An 8,450-nucleotide genomic window follows, 5' to 3' on the forward strand; every position below is an offset into this window, starting at 1 on the left:
TAGAAAGCCAGAGATTGCACCATATCCCATTGCCGCCACCACTGTCTAGTGGTGAATGGTTGATTGGTAGCTTGGAGTTGTTAGGAGCATGTAAGTCTAAGATAAGATCTAACATCAATAGTGCTATGAAACCCACCACCACAGGCTCCAAACATGTGCATCTTAGTTGGTTTATTCCATTCTCATTGTTCGCACATTTGTTTGGTTCATGTGATGTTCTGAAGAAAACAAAGATTACTTATCAATGCAAGCGTCCATCCGAGGAATGGATGAGTGAGCCATTGGTTGAGTCTTGGCGAGTCAAAAGAACACATTTTAATGAGATGATTGAGTGCAGAATCAACCAATCTGATCTTAGTAAATCTTTTTTACTATTTTTTATGCCTTGATTTAATTGACATAGGTATTGCTTAGATAAACTATTGTGTTAGTCACATTTACTTACCATTATTTTTGTGTTGATTATAGGTATTTCATTGCTAGACAAACTCTGTGGGTTCGCTTTCGATATAGAAGATGGCGAATTTTGCAAGGGGAGTGGATCAGCTTGGATCAAGATACCCGAGATGAGACACATATAGCTCTCATAGATGTGGTTATCTTGTGGAATGGTCATAATCCTTTTGTAGTCAGTGCTCGCACAGAGTCATTGCCCCATTTTTTTTCTGAGATAAGAAATCCAATTAATGTCCAATGAGCCCCTGTGTAACTTCTATTTCAAGTTAGATAATAGATAAGTCAGGACTCATAGAGTGAGTAATCCGTGACATGTAAGCAATGTGCTTCTCCACATATCCTTGAGATAGTGGAATCCTTGAGATAGTGGAATTCTTGCATTTGCCAAAGTATGACATCACTGAGATGAGGAGTTTGAGTGCTTGCAAGAAATCCTTTTTTGTCCTTGACCCGAATACACAGTACCTTCCCAGGAGAGAGACGAGGGCGGCTTGATTGCAGGAGCAGACCTGCATGCTCCATTAAAGCGGCAGATAGATGATGCAGAGAAGGTAATGTTTTCGGTTTTCAATGCAACTTGACCAGCAGAGCCTCTAGGGCATCGGGACCCCCCCATCAAATTTTGCCAGCATCGGGCCCCCAGAGTAGCCCTGGTTGGAGGCTCACATCTGGGGGCTTGAATCTGTAGATTCAGGCCCCCAGACGACGCGAGCCTCCAGCCAGGAATGCTCTGAGGGCCGAATGCCAGCAAAATTTGATGGGGGGTCCCGATGCCCTAGAGGCCCTGCTGGTCAAGTTGCATCGAAAACTGATGTATATATCTTTAGCACACTCCATGCACACTCCATGCATAGTGAGTCTAATACTGAACTTGTGTGATGTAGAATATTATCTATATAGATGAGTTTTCATCCAGGCAAGGTGGCCGATCTGGTGGCCAAGGAAGGATGCAAGACTTGGCATTGAAGGAGTACATTGGGCAGCTTGTCAACGACATTGTTGTATTTCATAAGACACGCTCTCCTTCTTTTGCTGAGAACTTTTGGAAGTTGAGGGCACTAACAAAGGTTGGGCCCTTCAAGACCATCCTGACCAACTCTAGCTCGGAGAAAGTAGTGTCTCTTCGATGTTCGAAGCTGCTCTACTTATTCACAAATACTAGGTCTGCCCACTCTTCTCCATGGTGGCCAATGGCATGGTTGTTGGTGTTGAAGATCCCACTGTAATTAGGGAGGAACTACAGGGGCAAAATGTATTGATTCCTATGATTAAGAATAGCTCTGGCCATGGGGAGCCTAGCTCCAAGAAGCGTAGGAGAGAGTAGATGTACTTATTGCCTGATGATATCTCTTTACCGATGTAATGCACTTTGTAATCTTCTCTTGAAGCAATGAAAATGGATGTTTTTTGGATTTGCGTGCAATGTAGTTTGTGATACGTGCCGTTTATTATTGTTTTTTATTTGAATGTAATGTTTATTTATCGAATTTATATGCAACATGATTCGTACCCTAAATTTAAGTAGTGCTTTATCGAATTCATGTGCAACATGTATTCGTCCAAATGCATGTAAGGATAACTCAAAGAAATAAATAAAATAAATAACAAGCGACTAAACAAAAATACGATGCACCAAAAAATTTGTATTCATATTCATAACAATGTACATGGGATCCATTACAATAAGGGTTTTACAAAATCTCTTCAGAATCTACATTCCACATATGTCAAAGTAGTACACCCCTATCGTACTTGATCAAAGTAGTACACCCCTATCGTACTTGATCTCTGCTAGGACTATCCCTCCATCGCTGAAAGAACCTCACTATGCATAGATCCCTATCGTCGGTGATGGCGCCCTTCCTTGCATGCACTGCTGCATACACTGAGTCTTCGAACAAGTCGATGAGGAAGGCTTCAGTAGCTTCTTGTAGTGCAAGGAGGGCCTGGGCAGTCCAGCGATCGGGTTGTACCATGCGTGATCTATCTGGGAAGTTCCTCCGTATACGCTCCATAATCTCTCGCACTAGCTTCTAGAATAAATCCTTTGGTATTAGGAGGTACGTGGTCTTCTGGTAATGGCGGATCTCTCGAAGAGCCACTATGCCTGGCCTCCATCGACGCTTGTGATGCTGGCATGGTGGTGGCGGCGGTGGATGTGGTGGTGGTGGTGGTGGAGCTAGGGGAGGTTGCCTCTGCATGGGATTTCTAGGGGGGAATCTTTGGGCTGCTTGCTTGGTGCGTGCCATGTCTTCCAAGAGTGAGAACTCAAAACTCAAAACTCAAATGTGTAAAATGAGGTGAAACTTTCAACTAATAGCCAAACTTTTTAAAAATCCATAAACTTGAATTAATGTATCCAGGCTTTGAAAAAATATAAAGAGTGATCCGATTGACCTGAAACTTTACCTGTGGACTCCGCTAGGAACATCAACCACCCCAACAAAATCTAGCCCCATCACAAGCCTTTGGGACACCTGTCTGCAGGCTCGCGCGTCTGAGGCCCTGAATGTGGGGATTCAGGGCCCCAGACGTGAGCCTCTAGAGACGTGTCTTAGAGGCTTCTGATGGGGTCAATTTTTTATCATCCATGAGTTTTTATGATGCTCGACATGTGGCTGAAGTTTCACCAAATTCTGATTTATAAAACTGACGGTTCAATCTTTTTTTTCGAAAAGCATTATAACTAGATTATACTACAGAAAAATTCACCAACGAGTGTGCGCAATTGCATATTAAATGTATTGTCATGAGACATTGGAAACTTGAAAATTCACAAAATATAAATCATGGGTAAATGAAATTTTGCATATCGGATTTAGTATTGCCAAACTGACAAAACACAGTAAAGATATAGTGCATCGGCCCATGTACAACTGATCACCGATGTGTGCGTGATTCCGCATTGAATTCATCCTCAACAAAACTACTTGCAAATTTGGAAACTTAAAATTTGCACAATGCAAATCATGGTCAAAATAGAATATCACATATCGGATATAGCATTATGAAACCATGAAATACACGATAGATAGTGCATTGCACCAAGTACAACTAGAGCTAGGCAAAATTTAGCTCCATCACTGCTATCAAATACTTCAAGGTCTACTGGAACGATAACTAGAAACAAAGCTCCTTACAATCTACAACCAAACCTAAGCTAAAAACACAGATCCAATTACAAGGTAGCTTCTCAAAGCATATTGTTGACATTAAGATTAAATGCATCCTTGTTGTTGCAAATCCTACGAACGAGAACCAGATCTATGGGCTTAATAGTGATACGTCGGGCATGAATGGCTAAAAGTTGACCGTCACTCATTAGATCAATCAAGTAGCTGCTTCCTGGAGAGCAAGCAAGGCTTGGCTTGACCATCGCCCCACATCCCTTGCCTGGTTCCTTGAAAAGAACTTGTGATGATGCCCTGGCTCTGCAGATCTTGCAGTATTTCTCGCACCAACCTAGAGAATGGTGCCTTAGGAATAATCAAGTTGGCACTCTTGGAATTTCCTTATCTCACATAGCGCAGCTGTGCCTCGTCTCCATCTTCACTTCTTATGTGTTGGAGGATGTGTATTACCAACTGTGGAGGACCAGTAGTGGGAGGTGGAGCAATCGGAGCATGTGGACCACCATTTCTAGACAATGGCGGCCCATCATTTTCGACAGAAGGGCTATCATTATTGACCACTTTAGGGCCACCATTGTTGGCCACAGTAGCGCCACCATTATAAGTTGCGGTAGGGCCACCATTGTTGGCTCTATCAGGGGGCCATTGTCGCTCACAGTACGCTCACTAGATTTGGAAGAGTGTTGAGCTCTTGCTCTTGCATGTGCCTTCTTGATAGGAAGCTTGGAGCATGCCATGGTTGCATGCACCTTCTTGATCGGAAGCTTGGAGCGTGCCATGGTTGCATGCACCTTCTTGATAGGAAGCTTCGAGCGTGCCATCGTTGCATGCGCCTTCTTGATAGGAAGCTTGGAGCGTGCCATGGTTGCATGCGCCTTCTTGATAGGAAGCTTGCATGCACCTTCTTGATAGGAAGCTTGGAGCGTGCCATGATTGTGATCATGTAGGATAGAAAGGTGGGGGGTAGAGTGAAGAGCAATGGGAAAAAATGAAAGGAGAGACTTGACTTAAATACGAAACTTTTAAAACTTACTATAGTGTAAATAAACTTCAAAAATATCATTTCATTTCTCCACCCAATCTCTCCCTCTATCTCTTGCCACCCCCCTCGTGCCCCTCTCTCTTTGGAATTTTCATATATTTGTCTTAGGATTACGAAATCAACTTTTCATAATTTAAAAACATAGTTCGAAATCGAATTTAAAAAACATAAACCCTAAACCCTTTGAAATTTTAATATGCTGCATATAAGAAGAGAGATTAGAAACACAAACTAATTCGCGATGATGAAATTTTTTTGTAATGATGACAATACTGACCATGTAGTGTGTTATGCTGTTTGTAGTCCATGCCTCCACCATGTAGTTATGAAATTTAGCAACCATCTCTTTAAATGTATTGGCATCACCATCCCTAAACCTAATCTTTTGTAAGAGAGCTGCTAATCTATCTAGGTGTATCCACACTTTTGCCTTTGCAATCCTCATTCATCCCCCCGTTGCTCCAATATGGAACAGTGAGGTGCAACTTTTTCCATGCTTCATACTTCTCTGGTTGTTTCACAAGTATATTGCCTTTTTCATCTCGAGGTGGAGATATAAACTTCCTAGCCTTAGATCGGCCAAAGCATGGTTTACAAGGGATATTTCCACTCTTACCCGTTTTTTTTTCGTCCTTTTTAATTTCTACTTGGCCCTCGTGCAATCCAACTTTAGAGAGGACTTGTTCTACCTTCTTGCATGTAGCATCACCTTCTCACACAGGTTGCATCTTGTATGCAATGCTCGATTCATAAGTGTTATACTCACACGTTCAAGTTTTTGCCCCTTGATAATCTCACTCTCATCAAGTTCGAGGAAAAACTTAAGCTTGCCTCTACATTTTTCCATAGACATATTGTAGAACTTGACCATAGCACAATATGAAGTTGTTGGATGCATTCAATACAAAGGCAACTTCTTTGGAACCATACTTCAATATGTGTGTGTGTTCCAGATGTGTAGGCTCATCAATCAGTTCTAAAACTTTCTCATTAATTTGTTGTTTCAAGCTTTCTTCACGTGAAATGGTTTTGGCAAAGGCATTACTCTCTTAGTTTTGAAGACTTGCTTAAAACCTGTATCCAATTGTTGATAGAGCATACTGTATGACTCAGAACTCATTCCCACCTTGTCACATAATCCCTAAGCATCTGTAAGCAGTAAACAAGTTACTTACATCCCTAAGACGTTCACTTGCGATACCGTCTACAATGTCCGTCAATTTTTGATTCTCCAATGCATTTTTGACCATATCCTTGCTAAGGACTTTGGCAATAGTATCATTCTCTGCATGAGGAAACATATTTCTCATTCTAGCAGATTGAGCATATATTCATCTATGATATTGTCCACTTCCTTTGGTTAATTGGTGAATTGGTCTAACTAATTGGATGCACCGCTTCTTTGGTTTTTAAAGTGGGCCCAATATCCAAAGTTTTTGTGAGCTTCCTCTTTATGTTTTGATTCTCCTTCTCCAAGTCCATAATTTTTTACTGTAACTCCATATTTTGCACCTGTGTAGCATGCATAGCATCTTCAATGACAGACATTGCTTGTTGTAGGCTCTAGTTCTCCCTATCCTTCTCAGCCAATAATCTATCCTTTTCCATCAAAGACTGGACTATTCCCTTGTAATCTTGTCTGCATATTTGTCAAGGCTTGATGAACCCCTGCTAATCCTTGTGTGACAAGTCTGCATGTGTATCCATACAATCCTTCATTGCCTTCACAAACAAACTTCACAAATGATGTAAGTCCTTCAAATTGTGGTGGCCTTTTCCATCAAAGACTGCATATTCCCTTGTAATCTTGTCTGCATATTTTTCAAGGCTTGATGAACCCCTGCTAATCCTTGTGTGACAAGTCTACATGTGTATCCATACAATCCTTCATTGCCTTCACAAATGATGTAAGTCCTTGAAATTGTGGTGGTCTTTGAGTTAGTGGATGAGGTGGATAAATGCACCCATCAACCCAAAGGTCAACCTTTTTGTCCCCTGCATTTCTTTCTTGTTGCATTCTGTATCTTATTGCATCATCCCTTTCCACAGTTCTTTTGAACATTGGTGCATATTCATGCACCTTCTTGATAGGAAGCTTGGAGCGTGCCATGGTTGTGATCATGTAGGATAGAAAGGTGGGGGGTAGAGTGAAGAGCAATGGGAAAAAATGAAAGGAGAGACTTGACTTAAATACGAATCTTTTAAAACTTACTATAGTGTAAATAAACTTCAAAAATATCATTTCATTTCTCCACCCAATCTCTCCCTCTATCTCTTGCCACCCCCCTCGAGCCCCTCTCTCTTTGGAATTTTCATATATTTGTCTTAGGATTACGAAATCAACTTTTCATAATTTAAAAACATAGTTCGAAATCGAATTTAAAAAACATAAACCCTAAACCCTTTGAAATTTTAAACAAAATTTATAAGACATCTCATGTTTAAGATAGGAATATTGATGAGTCATATCCTTAGTACCTATGCTCTCTCTTGGACTCCAAATGCATCAAAATTATACTCATTATCTAGGTCTCCATTTCTTGCCATCTCTTTCTTGGGTTGCTAACCATTTTGCGTGGCATTGTCTAGCTGCACTATTTTCATATCTTTCTTTTCTCACTTCATATAGTGCCCTACTTATAAATTCTGCTTGAGAGGTTTTGGTCCTTTGTTTTTTTTCCTCGTATCGTATATCTAATCTCCTATAGCACCATTAGAATAATTGCCTCATAGAAGTGGAATCATTGATGCCACTTCCATGATCAGTTGCCTTTTGAAAAGCAGAGCGAGCTTGCCAGTGAGATCGTTCCATGCCTTGAGTTGACCATACTGCTAAACTTCCTTGATTTGCAAAGTGTGGACCATGTGCCTCAAGTATATGCTGCATATAAGAAGAGAGATTAGAAACACAAACTAATTCGCGATGATGAAAATTTTTTGTAATGATGACAATACTGACCATGTAGTGTGTTATGCTGTTTGTAGTCCATGCCTCCACCATGTAGTTATGAAATTTAGCAACCATCTCTTTAAATGTATTGGCATCACCATCCCTAAACCTAATCTTTTGTAAGAGAGCTGCTAATCTATCTAGGTGTATCCACACTTTTGCCTTTGCAATCCTCATTCATCCCCCGTTGCTCCAATATGGAACAGTGAGGTGCAACTTTTTCCATGCTTCATACTTCTCTGGTTGTTTCACAAGTATATTGCCTTTTTCATCTCGAGGTGGAGATATAAACTTCCTAGCCTTAGATCGGCCAAAGCACAATTGCGTGAATTAATTAGAGATTAGTGGTTAATTAGAGTCTTTGATTAGTGTAAAAGATGGAGAGACTAGTGAAAAGATTAATCGTAGATTAATTCTTAATCACTTTTCTACATAACTCATTAAGGCTAATGAGAATTCAATGAGTAGATGCTCATGAGTTGTCGAATTGTCCATTTTGGAGGTCATTTATGAAGGGTGTAAGGAGTGTCATTAAAAGGTTGACTTTTTTGATTCCCACTTATCTTTTTGGAAAAATGTCCATATTTCTTTCATTTTAAATTCAAAAAATATTCCCCCCAAAAAGGGGAATTCATATTTTTCACTAGACTAAAAATAATAATTTAATACTTTTATGAAGTCCGGTTCATGACGTGAACTTTTTTTTGCAACTTTACGGCCAAAGGGTTCATGCCCACGAGAATCGTACCCAAAAATAAATAAATGAATTTAAAACTTCCTTGAAGTTTTGATCACAACGTGAACCATTTTTTACAACTTCCCAGCCAAAGGGTTCACGTCTTCGGGAATCGCGCCAAAAAAAAATAAATTT

The sequence above is a fragment of the Cibotium barometz genome, chromosome 22 (genome assembly GCF_041138505.1).
Source record: "Cibotium barometz isolate CiBa-2024 chromosome 22, ASM4113850v1, whole genome shotgun sequence".
NCBI classification, from domain to species: Eukaryota; Viridiplantae; Streptophyta; class Polypodiopsida; order Cyatheales; family Cibotiaceae; genus Cibotium; species Cibotium barometz.